The sequence below is a fragment of the Monodon monoceros genome, unplaced genomic scaffold (assembly GCF_005190385.1).
Source record: "Monodon monoceros isolate NGI ecotype Baffin Bay Population unplaced genomic scaffold, NGI_Narwhal_1 Super_Scaffold_19, whole genome shotgun sequence".
Classification (NCBI taxonomy): domain Eukaryota; kingdom Metazoa; phylum Chordata; class Mammalia; order Artiodactyla; family Monodontidae; genus Monodon; species Monodon monoceros.
Window position 1 is genome coordinate 20395991 of NW_021703775.1, and position 19933 is coordinate 20415923.

The window sequence follows — 19933 nt, forward strand, 5'->3', positions numbered from 1 at the left end:
TCTCAACTGCACACCTTGGTACATGGTCACCTCCATCTAGTAAACCAGCAAAGACACAATAAATCTTTTTGGTGCTTTGAATCTTTTGACTTCCCCTTACACTGTCAATCAGAGAAAACTGCATCTAAATGGCTCATGTAATTAGATTGGGCCCACTTCAATAATCTCCCAGAAAGTTCTCATTTTATTGACTCAGTTAACTGATTAGTGACTTGAATTGCTTCTTCAAGAATCCATTTTACCATATAATCTCAGATAATGAGGGGTTAGTATCTCATCATGCTAAAGGCTCTTTTAACAATCAAGGGGAGAAAACATATAAGATCAAGGTTCATTGGGGGTCTTTGGCATTCTGTACAACCCAGGTTTGTCACCATTCATGCTTCCCTGAGATGAACCGCAATCAAACCTGTAGAATGATAATAATCTCCCTATCTCTTATATGAAAGCACCAAAAAGATTGGAGATGGAAACATTTCCTCTGGGATTTGCTTGTATTTGCCCCTGTGGCCATTTTCCACCTCTCTCCCAACCACCCCCACCTTGTACAGAAAATCAGCCCCTGTATATTTTCCCTCACTTAGAGAAAATCTAGGTTGCCCAGGTTATGTTTGCTAATTTTCAAGAAGATTTCCTTTTTTCTTGACAGTAGGTGAACCTCAACACACCTTCCCATGCTAGAGCTCCATAAAACAATAAACATTTCTAACCCAAATCAGAATGTTCCTTGGGAGGCTTCTCAGGCCAGGTATTTTGAATAAAGGCTCCAGGTATTTTGAATAAAGGCTAACAGTGCTCTGCTTGATTTCCTTCCAGCTTTTGGTGCAGTGAGTTGGACAGAGCTAGACCCCCTACTGCTCATCTCAGCCACTTCCAGAAACCCCTCGACATCTCTCCACCTGAGAGTCCCAGCAAATGGGTCGCTGAGGAAGCCCTCTCCTAATCACCACTCCACTCTCTTTGCTTTAATTTGTGGTCTAAGCCCTTATTCTCTCTCTTCTTTGTCCTTGACTTAAGCTTCTTGACCTAATCTGTTTCACTACTCATGGTTATCAAGACAAACTGGGACTGTAGCATGAGGAGATCTGATTTTTTGTTTCTTCTATCTTCTTATCATTTGGATATAAGCAGCTACCAGTCATGCAACAAACTTCAGGGTCATTTTCTGCCTTTTACCATGACAAAGATCATGGTGCCAATAGCACTAAACACTGGAATATCTGTTAGGATTTTATCAAAGCTAATTTCGAATGTCATTGTTTCTTCCGGGGATTTTGAGTTATAAATAAGACAATCTTTTTATGTGGTACTCTATAATCAAAAGGTTTAAAGATTCCAATTATTTAATCATCAGCATTTTAAAACTTATTGTGAAGATGGCTTTAGAAATATATAAAAACTAAAAAAAAGAAAATTTGAAAATTCATTACTTTAAATATGCCTCAGGATAGGATAAAAAAAAACATAGAAAAGCTCACCCACACAAATTTTTTATGTTTTAAAATTTTTCATACTTTTATTTTTATTTATTTATTTATTTAAATTTTATTTTATATTGGAGTATAGTTGATTTACAATGTTGTGTTAATTTCCGGTGTACAGTAAAGTGATTCAGTTATACATATATATATATATATATATTCAGTTATACATATATATATATATATCCATTCTTTTCCTGGTTCTTTTCCCATATATGTTATTATAAAATATTGAGTTGAGTTCCCTGTGCTGTACAGTAGGTACTTGTTGATTATCTATTTTTATATATGGTAGTGTATATATTTTAATCCCAAACTCCTAATTTATCCCTTCCCCCACCTTTCCCTTTGGAAACCATAAGATTATTTTCTCTGTCTGTGAGTCTGTTTCTGTTTTGTAAATAAGTTCATTTGTATCATTTTTTAAATAAATGATATCATATGATAATTTCTTTTTCTCTGTCTAAATATGATAATCTCTAGGTCCATACATATTGTTTCAAATGGCATTATTTCATTATTTCTATGGCTGAGTAATATTTCATTGTATATGTACCAAACCCACACAATTTAATGGTATTCTAGTTGACTTTTTCCAGACTTGTTTTCTTGCCTGATTTCCTAACCCATGACTTCTTGAAGTCCAGAATATTTGATGTTAACAGATATTTCAGGAGGATATTTGTCTAAAATTCAATTTTCCCACTCCCACTTACCACTGCAGCAAAAAGCATAAAACACCTAGGAATAAACCTACCTAAGGAGACAAAAGACCTGTATGCAGAAAACTATGACACTGATGACAGAAATTAAAGATGATACAAACAGATGGAAAGATAAACCATGTTCTTGGATTGGAAGAATCAACATTGTGAAAATGTCTCTAATACCCAAAGCAATCTACAGATTCAGTGCAATCCCTATCAAACTACAAGTGACACTTTTCACATAACTAGAACAAAAAATTTCACAATTTGTATGCAAACACAAAAGACCCCGAATAGCCAAAGCAATCTTGAGAAAGAAAAACAGAGCTGGAGGAATCAGGTTCCCTGACTTTGGACTATACTACAAAGCTACAGTAATCAAGACAGTATGGTACTGGCACAAAAACAGAAATATAGATCAGTGGAACAGGATGGAAATCTCAGAGATAAACCCACACACATATGGTCACCTTATCTTTGATAAAGGAGGTAAGAATATACAATGGAGAAAAGACAGCCTCTTCAATAAGTGGTGCTGGGAAAACTGGACAGCTACAAGTAAAAGAATGAAATTAGAACACTCCCTAACACCATACACAAAAATAAACTCAAAATGGATTAAAGACCTAAATGTAAGGCCAGGCACTATAAAACTCAGAGAGGAAAACAAAGACAGAACACTCTATGACATAAATCACAGCAAGATCCTTTTTGACCCACCTCCTAGAGAAAGGGGAATAAAAACAAAAATAAACAAATGGGACCTAATAAAACTTAAAAGCTTTTGCACAGCAAAGTAAACCATAAACAAGATGAAAAGACAACCCACAGAATGAGAGAAAATATGTGCAAACGAAGCAACTGATAAAGGATTAATCTCCAAAATATACACGCAGCTCATGCAGCTCAATATCAAAAAAAAAACAACCCAATCCAAAAATGGGCAGAAGACCTAAATGAACATTTCTCCAAAGAAGGTATACAGATTGCCAAAAAACACATGAAAGGATGCTCAACATCACTAATCATTAGAGGAATGCACATCAAAACTACAATGAGGTATCACTTCACACTGGTCAGAATGGCCATCATCAAAAAATCTACAAACAATAAATGCTGGAGAGGGTGTGGAGAAAAGGGAAGCCTCTTTCACTGCTGGTGGGAATGTAAATTGATACAGCCACTATGGAGAACAGTATGGAGGATCCTTAAAAAACTAAAAATAGAACTACCATATGACCCAGCAATCCCACTACTAGGCCCATACCCAGAGAACACCATAACTCAAAAAGAATCATGTACTGCAATGTTCACTGCAGCTCTATTTACAATAGCCAGGACATGGAAGCAACCTACGTGTCCATTGACAGATGAACAGATAAAGAAGATGTAGCACATATAATATAATATAAGTAATATTCCATTATTACTCAGCCTTAAAAAAATGAATATTTTTTTATTCATTTTATTACTCTGCCTTAAAATATTACTCAGCCTTAAAAAAGTTACTCAGTCTTAAAAAAATGAAATTTTTCTCAGCCTTAAAAATTACTCAGAATATTACTCAGACTTAAAATATTACTCAGTCTTAAAAAAATGAAATTGAGCTATTTGTAGTGAGGTGGATGGACCTAGAGTCTGTCATACAGAGTGAAGTAAGTCAGAAAGAGAAAAACAAACACCATATGCTAACGCATATATACGGAATTTAAAAAAAAAATGGTTCTGAGGAACCTAGGGCAGGACAGCAATAAAGACACAGACATAGAGAATGGACTTGAGGACACGGGGAGGGGGATGGGTAAGCTGGGACGAAGTGAAAGAATGGCATTGACTTATATGCACTACCAAATATAAAATAGATAGCTAGTGGAAAGCAGCCGCATAGCACAGGGAGATCAGCTCGGTGCTTTGTGACCACCTAGAGGGGTGAGATAGGGAGGGTGGGAGGGAGACGCAAGAGGGAGGAGATATGGGGCTATATGTATATGTATAGCTGATTCACTTTGTTATATAGCAGAAACTAACACACCATTGTAAAGCAATTATACTCCAATAAAGATGTTAATGAAAAATTGGGAACAAGGAAATAAAAAAGATAATAAAGGAGTTTTGCCTTTTACATTGAAAGTTTTAATGTTTATTATGCAAGGATCTGAATTTATTTTTGTTTTTATGAATAATCAAGTGTTCGAGGGATCTATAATGTAACCTCTGTCAGGTAGTAAGTTTTCATACTTGCCTGGGTCTCTTTCTGGGCTCATTGTTTTATTCCTTAGCTCTATTTTTCTATCACTGTACCAATGCCCTGTCTTATTAATTACATAATTGGTAAGACAAGTCTTTTCAACTAGTTTTTGGGGAAAGTCTTGGCTATCCTTAGCCCTTTGTTGAATGTTCATGAAAAATTCCTGGTCATGATTTTGATTACATTTTGAGATAAACTTAATTTAGCTATAAGTTTTAGTTTTTTAATATGTTGCTGGGTTCACTTTGCTCTTAATTTTGGTTTGAAGTTTGCATATTGGTTCATGGGTGAGATTGGCCTGTAGTTTTCTGTTTTTTTGTACCGTCTTTGTCTGATTTTGTTATCAAGTTATACCAACCTCACAGAGTGTGTTGGGCAGTGTTCACCCTTCTTATTTCAAGAGTTTGTATAATGTTTGGATAATCTGTTTCTTGACTGTTCTATAGAATTTACCTGTAAAGCCCTGTAGACCTCATGTTTCCCTTTTGGTAGGAATTTTTTTTTTTTTTTTTTTTTAACTAAGTCTAGATTTTTAAATGGTTATTAAAGAGAATTCAGTCTTTTTCTTTGTAGGTCAGTTTTGGAAAGTTATATACTCTAAGCAGTTTATTAGTATGAGGTTATTATAATGTTTTTCTCATCTTTTTAATGTTTGCTACATCAGTAGTTAGGGTTCCATTTTATTTATAATAGAATTTATTTGTGCTTTCTCTTTTTTCTTGATCAAGTTTTGGCTTCATGATCCTTTCTATTATATGTTTATTTCATGTTACATTAGTTTATGCTTCCCTCTTTTACTTTCTTCCTTCAAATATCTTTATTATTCTATAGTTCTCTTTTTGACTTGTTACTTTGTTCTTGATATTTTTACTTTTTGCTCCTTCCTCATAATATAATTGACTTAAAGTTATAACTATCCATCCAAAAAAAAATCAGTTTTCCTTTAGAGGCTCTTGGAAAGCACAGTTTTCCCTAAGGGAAGAATGATGAGACTCTCCCTGGTATCGTGCAGGACTAGACACCATGTCAGGGTGGGGTCTGTAACACCAATAGATCTATAAGGGGACAGGAAAGAGAGACACAGTAGGACACAAAGGGAACGGGGGGAGGGGGGGACTTCCAGAGGAAAAGGCCAAGATAACAGGTCTGACCGGCGTAATTTAAAAAAGAACAAGAATCCTGTTTTCTTCTCCAAGGAAAATGGAATGGAAACAACAATATAAAGAAATTAGGAGGTAAGATTCAAGACCCTTCAGTTAAAGTTCTTTTCTTCCAATGTGCTGCAAAAGTTACTTAATTTCATGTCAAGGACCATGAGCTCTCTGAAATTTTCCCTAGTAGCAAGTGTAGTTGCTCTCCACGGTTGCACAGATATTGGCAGAAGGCAAAGGACTTTAGTACTTGTAGCATGATGAGTTTCACAATATTCAGCTCAGTTCCCCTTACCCCCTAGTCCCATGGTGGGACATAGATGGGCCCAGACAGGTGCCTTCATATGTAGTGGGTTATGCTACAGGAACAGAATATCCCCTATAATTATGCTACAGGAGCTTAGGAAACCTGAATCCTTATGAGGGTCAGTAAGCTAGCCTACTCCTTACTTCAGAGGGAAACATCTTTCTTGTACTGGAGAGTAACCATGCCTGATTTACTTCACTCTGGATGGAAACACAATGTCCATTTTCTAAAACTATAAGCAAGCCTGCCTTTTGCTTTGGAGAGAGATACTATCTCTATTTTTAAAGGCTCTTCACAACACAGACATCCATGCAAAGATAGACCAGAAGAAAGGGCAGTCAGTGCCTCTGCTTGCATAAAGTGCAGAAACATCAGAGCCCCACATAGAATTGTTTCCCAAGTCTTCTCTGAATATTCTTTGCTTCCTCAGTGAAACAAGAGGGTTCTTTGCACTTGTGATAGTCAATGATTTTTAGAAAAAGATAATATGTATGTGTTTAAGGATCTGAGGAAGGGTCCTTGGGAAGCTATCAGCAGTAAGATGCTGAGCATTTCATAGTCTTTAAAAGGATGGGATTGAGCAATGAATGTACATAAAGCACTATACAACTAGAAATCTTTTGTCATCTTTATGATGCATTCTGAATAGCACCTAAGATATGGCAAGGCATATCCTGAAGACAGCGTCTCTGGTTAACATTTTCTTAAAAGAACAACTCTTGGATTTTAATGATCCAAACTCCACACAATGTGTATATCCCCCAGTGCAATATTTTTCAGCCAAAATTTATATAAGAAAACTTCATAGTTGCATCCCCAAATCTCAATATGAATCTCAATATGAATCCTTTAATAAAATTACAAGTACAGAATTACAAGTACAGAATCATGTGCTCTTTTCAAAAAGAGTACAAGTCACAGATGATGCTGGTGTAGAGAAAGGAATCACTAGGTCATGCACCTCATACAATAAAAACAATTTTTTTAACAAACTCATTCATTGTGTGCTAATCAGGAAATCAAGTTTTAAAGAATTTTCCTTTATTTTTTTTTTTGAGGAAGGCAGAATTTATTACTTTTGGCTGTGTTGGGTCTTCATTTCTGTGCAAGGGCTTTCTCCAGTTGCGGCAAGCGGGGGCCACTCTTCATTGCGGTGCATGTTCCTCTCGTTATCGCGGCCTCTCTTGTTGCGGAGCACAGGCTCCAGACGCGCAGGCTCAGTAGTTGTGGCTCACGGGCCCAGTTGCTCCGCGGCATATGGGATCTTCCCAGAACAGGGCTCAAACCCGAGTCCTCTGCACTGGCAGGCAGACTCAACCACTGCGCCACCAGGGAAGCCCAAGAATTTTCCATTTTAACATGACAGCTTGCTACTTAAACATAGGTGTTCCTGGGTTTTAGAGCATTGGTTGGGGGATTGGGGTTTGGGGTGGGAACCCACTGTATCATGTATTCTTTTTTTCACTTAAAATAATGAGATATAAGCTCACAAGTAAAAGTTTTAGACTAAAGTCAGATTTTCAGGGATATTTGCAATTGGATTCAGTTGGAAGGATTATCACCTTCTTTATCATCTACATAGGCAAGTGTTGGTCACTTTTTTTAAATTTGAGGAAAAGGGCAAAATCAGGAGATGAGATGGGCTATCAGTAAGGGTAACGGTCTGTCCACTCTTCCCTGCATCTCTCTTCCATGAATCTTTTTCCAAATATCTTCCTAAATATTCCCAGGAGGCCTGATCTCTTGCATCCCTTCTGGATTACTTCTTTGCTTCCTTTTTGCAGTCTCTGCTGGAGGATTTTTTCTCACACCCTCTGCCTCTCAGGGTCGTGGGAACTGGGTACCTGGAGGCATTCAGAGAATGATAAAACTTCACCTTTGCCTAAAGGAAAGTGGGACTGATTGTGGGGAGGATACGTTACATTTGACAGTTCCAGCCTGTTCCTGGAAGGGCTTCTCCCCATTCTGGGAATCTCTCTGAGCCCACGTCACCTGTGTTCCTTCTCAGTGTCCTGGTTTTTTTCTGCTTACTTGATAGGCTTTGATTTTACCTCTACCCTTTGCTCAGGTCCTGCTATAATAAATCTTCCTTATCTACTCTGGTAAAACCACTCAAGCTGTACGGTGAGTGCGGGAATGGAAAAGGAGGTCCTTCACTGCCTCAACCTCCCACATGTACATTTCATAATTTAACAGAATGAAGCATTTCACTGTAATTTATAATAGCTCATATTCAATTCAATAGTTGTACCACAATTTATTAAACTTATCCAGTTTGTTGAATGTCTATATTATCTTTATTTTAATTTTAGAAGAGATAGGAATAAATAATTTCTTTAATCAATGATTTTAAATGCTCATGATTGTTTTAAGTGATTTTTTTCTTATTTTAAGAAAAATCAGAAGGTACTTCTTTCTGGAAACATGGCTGGCAAAATTTCCTGCATTGATAGGGAATCATTAAGCAGCCACTTGGTTTATAGACCCAGAATATGGGTACAGAAGTGGCCTTGCTGGAGTTCCAGGTAATCTAAATATCATAATATTTAACACATCCTTAGGAGAACAGCAATATCCAGTCTAAACTTGATTTAGAGAGAACAGTTTGAAAAGATTTAATAAAGTATAATATCACAGATTTTTTTCCAAGCATCCTCTTAATTCTCTATCCTTTCATTGCTCTGTGGAGAGGGCAGTGTTTTGATTTTATCTTCACCAGATGACTTATTGCCTTTTGAAAATATACATCATCACCAAACTAGTTTTAAAAATTCATGCCATCTAAGCTTTAAGTGTCAGTGGGGCTGGTTACTTTCAAAGAGAGGCTGAAAATAGCCACGGCACATTTCCATAATAATCTGGGCAAAAGAAAACTACAGAGGAACATTCACTATGTAAGCTGGCAAAAAGAAGTGAAAAATTGGAATAGTGATATTATATGATGTCAGGTGTCAACAGCAAACTGACTTGTCCTTAACTTAGAGTCTGCAAGTTTAGGATGCCTCCCCTCACTGGACATGCTTGTATTTTGATTCTTTTGATGGTAGTAATATGATAATTGCTCATTATTAAGCAAAAAAAAAAAAAAAAGATTTAACCATTTTTCATATTCCCTAATCCCAATTACAACTTCAAGTTTTACTTACTTCCAATTCTCCGAATATGTGTGCAGATATAATCCCTGGCAGCTCCCAGGTGTTCCATAAGAAAACCCAACCCTTCCATCCTTCTGAGAGTAACCCTTCCTGAGGTTTGTTGATAGTGATCACACTCCAAGATCCTGGACAGTTTACAACTCATGTAATTCAACTAGGATAGTATATCCTCTTTGCTCTAATAATGGTTCAAGTATGCACAGTAATTGAGGCTTCAAGTGCCAGCCCATGACATACCCTTGCCTATAGCGATTTGCTCAGGTTTGTCTAAAAAGAATGGAGCTCAGGATTCTTTCATTTTATAAATTTAGGGAAGAGTATAAATTCTCTATTCTGATGTTGAGTAGCAATCAGTAGCCCCAGTTGCTGCTGCCGACTCTCTTGTGCTGTAACAAAGGAAGGCAGTAAACAGATAAAGGATACAGATAAAAGAGAATGTAGACAAGTGAGCCCCAGAGAAATGACACTTGAGCCCTGGTCAAACTGAGCTCAAAGCCTTCCTCACTGTTAGATTTTTCAGTTATGTATCCAGTAAATACCTTTCCTTTTTGAGCCAAATTATGTTGGGATTTTTCTTACTTTCAACTACAAATATCCTATCTAACACAATGGGTTCCAACAGGAAGAAGAGAATCTGGTCCCAACAGCTGTGGTAGCCCACCTGCCATCGAAGGGAGAACTCAACTAAAATAGAAACTGGCACAAGCACAATCACTGTGAACTTTTCAAACCCATGTTGTTACTTTAAACAGGGAAGAAAATCAAGACCCCTGGCATTGTACAATCATAAATTTATTTAAACTGATAGAGAAGTGTTTCCACCAAAAATGCTGAAAGAGTATTTAGTCAAGGCTATCTATCCTAGAAAGAACAAATTAAATTTAACAAACATTAGAAATAAAAGACATTGGCCATTCATTTCATCTCTTTATTTGAGAAGCAATACCCTTACATGTCAATGCTATAGTGTTCTTGACCCATATGGAAAATTCTGTCAGTGGTCTCGTATGATAATTTTTCCCATATTAGGGAACTGGCCCAAAACATTTATTTTTTCCGCAATGGAAGCTAGTGGCGAGGGAGGGGTGGTGATAAGGTGGAAGACAGATTAGTGGTCTTGAAATATGCAGATACATGAAAAGGCTGGGTCTTGCCTTCGGTTAGGTAAGAAGAATTTCTTCTAAAAACACAATAGTTTTTTATCCAAAAAGTGTTAAGAAAAATCTTGCTAGACTTTAAAGTCACACCAACTCCACCAAGGTCAGAGTGCTTTTAAGGCCCAAGGACAGAGGACCTACTGGGGTCCATTCTCACAAGTACCCTATAGGAACAAGGCAACATGTGGTTAGATGGACCACTGCTAGCTGAACATGGTAAGTTAAGTACAGAATTTGACAGATATTAGAAAACTGTACTCAGTTTGACAGATTACATTTATGTCTGTTGAAACCAATCACAAGAAAAACAGGTTTTCATTTTGATTATCTGTTTTATCCATTTAAGTAGTCTGTTAATTCATTTGTGTTGTATTTTATGAATATTAATAAAATCTGTTCATTATGTTTCACACTGATGGTTTAGGAAGTACAGTTCTAAACATCATCACATACCTTAAGACTGGTTGCCTCATACCCTCAGAAACCTGTCTTGGGGGAATGTGTGGGCAATAGAGTGTGTGGGAGAGAGACGTCTTTATATGTCCACAACACACATCCTACAGAAGCAGTGTTGATGTACCTCAATATAAATACACAATACACAAATATGCTAAGAAGAATATATATATATATATATATATATATATATATATATGTAGTTATTTCCCCAAAGACATGGGTGAAATTGGGCAGAGATTGACCAAAGTTTCTCCTTGCCCACCCACTTCTTCCTTCTCAGAGTTTCTCTATGGAAATGAAGCAGAGAAGACAGGCAGTGGAAGACTAACATTTTTATTATGAACCTTGAAAAACCAGGTTATGGAACACACAAAAGAGCCTGAAATTAGGGTGGGGAGAAGGGAAGGTCAGAATAAGGTGGTCAGGTTGCGGGTATGGGGAGAATATCCCCCTTTGGGATGGGTCTTCACACTTGGTTCCAAGTCCACAATGAGCTGAACACCAGACTCAAGCTGCTGGCTTCCCATCTGACCTCATCCATGAACTTTCAGACATAGGGTAAGTTCACATAACAGTTATAATCTCTCTACTTCAGATACCCTGGAGAGACAGAAGAGCTCAGGTGAATGGGGCTGGTGGAGCTTGAGAACCCAATGGAGATGCATCCCAGATTCTGGTCTAGGACTCAAAGGCCCTCTGTTATCTTCACAAGGGTCCCACTCCAGGGGAAAGAGACAGAAAGAAAGGAGAGAAGAGAGGGGATGGGAACAGACAAGCCAATATTATAGTTCCAGCCCAGGAGGACTCTCTGAAGACCAGGCCCAGAAATGGGGAATGAGGGGATGAAAAAGCCTGAGCAGAAGTGATCACCTCTGTTTCTTTTTTAACATCTTTATTGGAGTAAAATTGCTTTACAATGGTGTGTTAGTTTCTGCTTTATAACAAAGTGAATCAGTTATACATACACATATGTTCCCATATCTCTTCCCTCTTGCATCTCCCTCCCTCCCACCCTCCCTATCCCACCCCTCTAGGTGGTCACAAAGCACCAAACTGATCTCCCTGTGCTATGCAGTTGCTTCCCACTAGCTATCTATTTTACGTTTGGTAGTGTTTATATGTCCATGCCACTCTCTCTTTGTCACAGCTTACCCTTCCCCCTGTTTCTTACCTGTGTTTCGTGACAGTCTCTAACAGTAGCCAGGGTTTGAGGTGGTGGCTGGACTTCTCTCCCAGGCAACGTAATTGAGCACATCAGTGCTACTCCACTCCCATCCACCGGCACTGGGCTCAGAGCCCCATAGAGCAGAGCATGGAGTCAGGTGAGGTGAAAAGGCCTTTAGAGTTCTCCTGGCCTGATTCCGTCAGCTGGAACGACTGACCCCCTCCCCAGCATCATGGAATTTGCTCTGCTCTTCCAGGTGATGCCCCATAGCTCTCCTCTGGGAAACTCTCCCAAACTCTTTGCTCCTATTGGCAAATTCCAAAGCAAATGATCACAAATACCAAGGGAATCCCTATGAGTACTGTGTCACTGTGCACTGTGAACTGCACTTGGTGGTGCATTTGTGATTACCCTCAGAACCTCCAAGACAATGTGTTTTATAAAAGGGAAAAATGTGTCAATGCTAAATCTTCATTTACCACTTGCTAAGCACAGCATGTGCAGACTCAGGGAATCTCAGAGAACTGAATTACAAGGCATAATGTGTGAATTGTGTAAAAGTTTGAAAAGAGGCAGATTAATTTTAGCTGGAGGCTAGGGACCTGCACAGAACTCAGCTCTTCAGCTGGCCTCAAGGTTCTCCATTTTCTCCAAATATCCCCTGAGCTCCAGGGATCTCTAGGATATTTTCTTGGCAGGGGCAGGGGACGGGGAGGGGCCTGGTAGCCATAGCATCTTGGGAGGTAACAGATTAGAGAGCATGTAAGTGTACCTCTGTGGGGTCATGGAGCCCAATCCAGACGCCTGAGAGGAGTTTCAAATTGTTCTTGAGAAGGGAGGAAATGAAGGATCCCTCAGCCCCACTGAGCACAGACACAAGGTGTCCTGAGGGTCTCTTCTGGCAGGCCATCTTTGTGAAGAAGGGAGAGACTGAGGAGGAGATTGAAATCCTCACTGAGGGAAGGACAGGGCTAAGGTAGGTGAGAAGGTGTTGTGTTTGCAAAAAATGAGGTGCTCATTCTCACCCTCAAGAAACTCTAGAGAATGGAGACTCCCAGCCCCAAAACCCTGTCTCTAATTTGCTTATCCTTATCAGCCCTAACTGCAAATCCCAGCACTCATGTCTGTATACATCCAGGTTTGGGTGTTATAAACAAGGCATATGTCCATGACTCTCTCTCACCCTGTCACAGCTCACCCTTCCCCCTCCCCATATCCTCAAGTCCGTTCTCCAGTAGGTCTGCGTCTTTATTCCTGTCTTACCCCTAGGTTCTTCATGACATTTTTTTTCTTAAATTCCATATATATGTGTTAGCATACAGTATTTGTCTTTTTCTTTCTGACTTACTTCACTCTGTATGACCGACTCTAGGTCTATCCACCTCATTACAAATAGCTCAATTTCGTTTCTTTTTATGGCTGAGTAATATTCCATTGTATATATGTGCCACATCTTCTTTATCCATTCATCTGATGATGGACACTTAGGTTGTTTCCATCTCTGGGCTATTGTAAATAGAGCTTCAATGAACAGTTTGGTACATGACTCTTTTTGAATTTTGGTTTTCTCAGGGTATATGCCCAGTAGTGGGAAACGTAGTAAGGTAGATAGCTAGTGGGAAGCAGCCGCATGGCACAGGGATATCGGCTTGGTGCTTTGTGACAGCCTGGAGGGGTGGGATAGGGAGGGTGGGAGGGAGGGAGACGCAAGAGGGAAGACATATGGGAACATATGTATATGTATAACTGATTCACTTTGTTATAAAGCAGAAACTAACACACCATTGTAAAGCAATTATACCCCAATAAAGATGTTAAAAAAATAAATAAAAATAAATAAATAAATAAATAAAAGGTAAACAAATCAGAAAAAAATATAAAATTGTTATTATTTTCAGGTTGTATAATTTTATATATGGAAACCCCAAAGAACCAAACAGAAACTTTTGGAACTAATCAAAAAATTCAGTAAACTACAGGATGTAAAATCAACATACTGAAATCAATTGTATTTCTATACAGTAACAATGAAACATCTGAAAAAGAAACAAAAAAATCCTATCCCATTCACAATAGTATCGAAAACAATAAAATATATAGGAATAAATTTAACCAACGAAATGAAAGATATATACAATGAAAACAACAAGACTTGGTTAAAAGAAATTGAAGGGGGAGAGACCATCAAGATGGCAGAAGAGTAAGATACAGAGATCAACTTCATCCCCACAAATACATCAGAAATATATCTAGCACAGGGATATCAGCTCGGTGCTTTGTGACCGCCTGGAGGGGTGGGATAGGGAGGGTGGGAGGGAGGGAGACGCAAGAGGGAAGAGATATGGGAACATATGTATAACTGATTCACTTTGTTATAAAGCAGAAACTAACACACCATTGTAAAGCAATTATACCCCAATAAAGATGTTAAAAAAATAAAAAAATAAAAATCAAGGCATAGCAGTAGGACGCATAGGCCATGGAGCCTTTCGGACAGCTGATCCATGCAGAGGGCAGTTCCTTCTGGGAATCTTCCCCTGAGGAGGAAAACATAAAGGATAAGGATGGGGTGAAATGGAGAGAGGATATTGGAATGGGGAGGTGACCTTGAATAATATCTATGAGGCCAGTGCTTGGGGAAGTGACATCACACTCCTGACTGCCTGTCACCATTGCCAACACTCCCAGGATTTTTTTTTTTTTTTTTTATCATGAACTAGACCTAGTAATTGGGAGATGGTCTGTTTTCTTTTTATTCATCTGCCTTGTTCAAAAGTCCAACTTTTCTCCTCTTCTGGGCTGACTATTTTTCTACTGGATCCTTCAATCTTTCTCCTTCTATTCATCTCATTAAAAACACTCTATACTTTCCCTCCTTAATCATCCACATAAATTAGACTCTTCTGAGAAAATGGAAATCATCTCATCCAACTGGTACTGGACCACTGGGGAGACTCCCACCACTAGTTACCCTGAAGGAAGGAGTGATGATACAGGAATTGCAGGCAGTGTTGTTGTGTGGGGAGGTACCATTACCATGGGAGGCACACAGGAGCTTTCCTCCTCTTCTTGGCCCTGAGCAAACACTGGGAACCCAGTGACAGAGGCAGAGAAGTCTCACCTTGGACTTGAGACAGGAGCAACAGGCAGGAGGGCAGCATCCAGGACAGGCTGGGGAGGCCCATGGAAGGCATCATTTTGTCTGTGATGTGCGGAGACAACCAGAGAACTAAAGGAAGGGTGGTCAGAGAGAAACTATGAGAAACCCCCTGTTGTACCTCTTGTCTTTTCCCCTGTCTAGTTCCCTAGGAATAAATCCATCTTGATAACATGCATCCCCTTCCATACTTCTGGAAAGAATTGGAAAAGCTGTACATCCTACTACACCTGAGACCTCCCAGGACTGCCTTTACCTGGTCTCAAAGCTCCTACGTTCTCTGCAGACAGGGATCCTTGTATACCTTCCTTGAAATATGTGAGGTGAATCCCCTGTCAGGGGTCTCATCTTCTCTCAGCTCCCACTTACCTGTCTTGCAGGGATCTGCACTGGTTGGTCAGGACAGAAAAGACTGGGTTTTTATAAGAGGATTTGAAGGAGGGGTGCTGAAATGAATAACAGGAAACTGGAGACATGAAAGGGGTCATGTGGAAGTGTCTGGCATTGATTCAAGGAGATTTCTACCACAGGGAGGAGATCCTTCCCATCAAAGCCTGGGAATTGCCACAGCTGTTACTTCTTTTTCTTGAGCAGACCAGTACTTTCTCAAGAACAGGTGAAGTTTACGCTTTTGCCATCCTTGTCCAGGTAACTGGTGTGAAAAACTTATAGAAATGAAGGCAGCCTGGTGGCTCGAATTCTGTTTCATAGTTTAGAAAATATGTGACATTGGATAGTTAAAGAAGTACTAGAAGTGTATTTTTGGGAAGTCTGTCAAGAACTGACTCTTGCTGGCATATATATGAGCTTCATTAATCCCTGTCTTTTAAGATTAAAGAAAACCAAACTAGCAATAAGTAAAAGTTGGGTGAGTATAACATTGGAAAATATTGCTGAGGGCAAGATATTAGTTGAGGGAAACAAAAGAATTGAAGCAATGGGAAAGAGCAATGTTTCAGCATTGCTTTCTCCTTATTGGAACAAGGTGTAAAGGAAGCATGGAGTGTTCTAAGGCAATAGACAAACCAGGATCAGGTAGATTTGCCTTCTGGCCAACTCTGTGTGGGAAGACTGAGAAATAATTCCTCAGTTCACTTCAATTCCGAGCCGGAAATTTGATACCTCAGAGTGGCATTCTCAGACCATGATGTGCAGACCCCTGGGGGTCTTCAAGACCATTTCAAGGGGACTGTAATATTTCAATTTTCATAACTTTACTAAAATATCATTTACCTTCTTCACTGTGTTGACATTTGCACTGATGGGGCACAGGCAACTGTGGGTAAATTTCGGGGTCCTCAGCATTCACCAAGGTAGGGGTGTCTACCCGTGTTCTTCACTCCCACGCACTTGCAAGAAGCAAACAAATACATTCACTCTAAAATGTCCTTCGGGACTTCCCTGGCCGTCCAGTGGTTAAGACTACACGCTTCTGCTCCAGGGGTCATGGGTTCAATCTCTGGTCAGGGAACTAAGATCCCGCATGCCACATGGTACTTCCAAAAAAAAAAAAAAAAAAATGACATTGATGAAGCAGTAAAGATAACTCATTTTAGTAAATATATTTTTTAATTTTTATTTTATATTGGAATATAGTTGAGTAACAATGTTGTGTTAGTTTCAGGTGTACAGCAAAGTGATTCATTTATATATATACCTGTATCTGTTTTTTTGCAAATTCTTTACACATTTAGGTTATTGCAGAATATTGAGCAGAGTTCCCTGTGCCATACAGTAGGTCCTTGTTGGTTATCAACTTTATTTATTTATTTAATAAATTTTTATTTATTTTATTTACTTATTTTTGGCTGTGTTGGGTCTTTGTTGCTGCATGCAGGCTTTCTCTAGTTGTGGCAAGCGGGGACTACTCTTCGTTGAGGTGTGCAGGTTTCTCATTGTGGTGGCTTCTCTTGTTGCAGAGCATGGGCTCTAGGTGTGCAGGCTTCAGTAGTTGTGGCACATGGGCTCAGTAGTTGTGGTGCACGGGCTTAGTTGTTCTGTGGCATGTGGGGTCTTCCTGGACCAGGGCTCAAATCTGTGTCTGCTGCCTTGGCAGGCAGATTCTTAACCACCGCACCACCAGGGAAGCCTGGTTATCAATTTTAAATATAGCAGTGTGCACATGTCAATCCCAAACTCCCAATCTTAACACTTGAATACATTTCTTCAAATTCTGTATGACTAAGTGGAAAGCCTGTGTACTAAAGTATAATGGTTGTCTTGGGAAAAAAGCCTTTGTAATCCACCATTTTCATGGAAGAAAATTCTTTCTTGAAAGATGGACTGAGAGACAAACTTGTTAATCACATATGGGCATTTTGTTGACATTAAAAAAATGATCAAAATGAGATATTAAATAAATATTTTAAAATCCTTGTTTAACATATGGTATTATAAATATCAATATTTATTATAAATATAAATAATTCTCATGAATAAAAATTCTTTGGTGTCCTCAATACTTTTTAAGAGTGTAAAGTGTCCTGAGGTCAAAATGGTTTGATAACCTCTGATTAACAACGAGATACCAATTTCCAGGATATATTGGGGATAGAGACAAATTTTATGTTACAAAACAGGGAATCAGCAAAGTCTAGAAGGTGGGGTAAACTCCACAGGATAAATGACTCCATTTCCTTAGCAAATGAATTTAAGGAAGTAAAGCAATATGAAATTCTTAACATTTGAGAGATGTATTAATCGAATACAAGGTATGTCTCATGTTTAGATCATGATTTGAACAAATCAGATGAGAAAATAATTTTGAGACACTTGACTAGGTGTGAACATTTGAAAATATTAAGGGGTTCTATTATTTTTGGTGCAATTACAATATTGTACTTATATTTAAAGTGATATTATCATTTACAGATAGATGATAGAATACTTACAGTTGAAATATGTTGTTCAGGATTTGCTTCAAAGTAATCCAGTGTAGTAAGGGTAAGAAAACAATATAGATGAAATGAAAGGCCATGTGGGATAATTGTCATTGCTTGGTGATAGATACCTAGAGGATCATTGTACTATTCATTTTGGGTTTCTTTGATTATTTTTTTCATAAAATATTGGGGAAAATTTCTGGAAAAAAGAAAATCTGAGGTTCAACAATTGTTGAGAAAAAATTTTAAGACCAGTCTGACTCAAGAATATAGCTGCAAAATTCCTGAACAAAATACTAAGCCAAAGAAGTCTACCAATGTATGTAATAAATGAAGGTAAGAATATTTTAGTAAAAATATTACGAAATATGACTACTTTAAAATAAAAATAAAATAACAAAGTAAATGTGAAGGGAAAAATGAGAGAAAATACTTTACGTACATATATATCTGACAAAGAATTTATTTCTAGAATATGTTTATAACAGTAAATTCAACAAGAAATTGAACAATACATTCATTAGAAAAGAAGAGTGAAAAAGCATGAGCATGCATTTCAGTAAAGAAGAAGCACAGGGCTTTCCTGGTGGCGCAGCGGTTGAGAGTCCGCCTGCCGATTCAGGGGACATGGATTCATGCCTTGGACCGGGAAGATCCCACATGCCGTGGAGCGGCTAGGCCCGTGAGCCATGGCCGCTGAGCCTGCGCATCCGGAGCCTGTGCTACACAACGGGAGAGGCCACAACAATGAGAGGCCCATGTATCGAAAAAAAAAAAAAAAAAAAAAAGAAGCACAGTGATCAATACATATATGACAATATGTCAACCTCATTAGCAATCAATAATATTAAAATCAAAATGAAATATAATTTCACACCTATCAGAATGACAAAAAAGAAATTTTGACTTTCCAAAATTTTGGTGAGGATTTGGAGCAATGAGTTGTCCATATTGCTGCTGGCAGTAGTGTAAATTCATAGAACCCTTTGGGAAAACTGGCATTTTCTTACAGCCTCATACTCAATCATTCCACTCCTAGGAATATACAGTTTGCATATAAATGCCAAGTAGTATGTATACACAGGATGTTAATAGCATCACTATTTATAATGGCAAAAAAGCCAAAAACAAACCAAATGTCCATTAACAGGAAACTGGATAAACATTTTGTGGTTTAAATAAGCAATGTATCTGAGTGAAACTGAGTGAATCACAGTTACAATCATTGTTATAGCTTAACCTCAAAGACATAATGTTGAGGAAAATTTATTAAAATACAGAAGATTATAAACTGTGTAATTTCATTGTTTAAAAGGTCAAAACAAAATTTGACAAGGCTTCTATATCATTTAGGCATACTTATACATAATAAATTATATTAAGAGAAGGGGAATTATAAACTCAAAATTCTGAATTGTTACCTCTGAATGAAGGGAGAAGGAAATTGTTGGAATGAGGACACAGGAAGCTTCAAATATATTAGCAGTTATATACTTTTTAAGTATGGTGGTGGTTACTTGAATTTAAAAAACTGTTCTTTTAATAATACACATAATACTTTTATTGTCCTCTCTATATAAAATATGGTATTAAAAGTTTAAAAACATTGAATTAAGTAATGTAAGAAGACCAGAAATAATTTTAAATGGTCTTTAAATTATTAGAGTTAGCCCACAGAAATCAATATAAAACAATTGTTGAACTTCAGACAAAGGTTTCATCAAGATAGTTGTCAGGTTATAGTCATCTGAAGGCTTGACTGGGGATGGACTATCCACTTCCAAGATGACTCATTAACATGCTAAATTTGTGCTGGCTATTGGTAGAAGGCTTCCGTTACTCAGCACATGGACCTTTCCATAGGGCTTCTGGAGTGTTCTTACAATGTGGTGATTAGCTTCCTCCAGCACAAGTGATCCAAGAGAAAGCAAGGCAAGAGCTGCAATGTCATTTAAAACATAGCTTTAGATGTTGCACGTGGTCATTTCTGTAATATCTTATTAGTTACACGTGTCAGTTCAGTCCAATATGGTATGGACTTATATGAGCATGTAAATACCAGGA

The 19933-nt window shown here is 38.2% G+C and overlaps 1 pseudogene; it reads right to left on the reverse strand.

Annotated features, from left to right (window-relative positions):
- Positions 1–11131: 11131 nt before the first annotated feature.
- On the reverse strand, positions 11132–15027 carry LOC114900971 (annotated as a pseudogene).
- Between the last annotated feature and the right edge of the window lie 4906 nt (positions 15028–19933).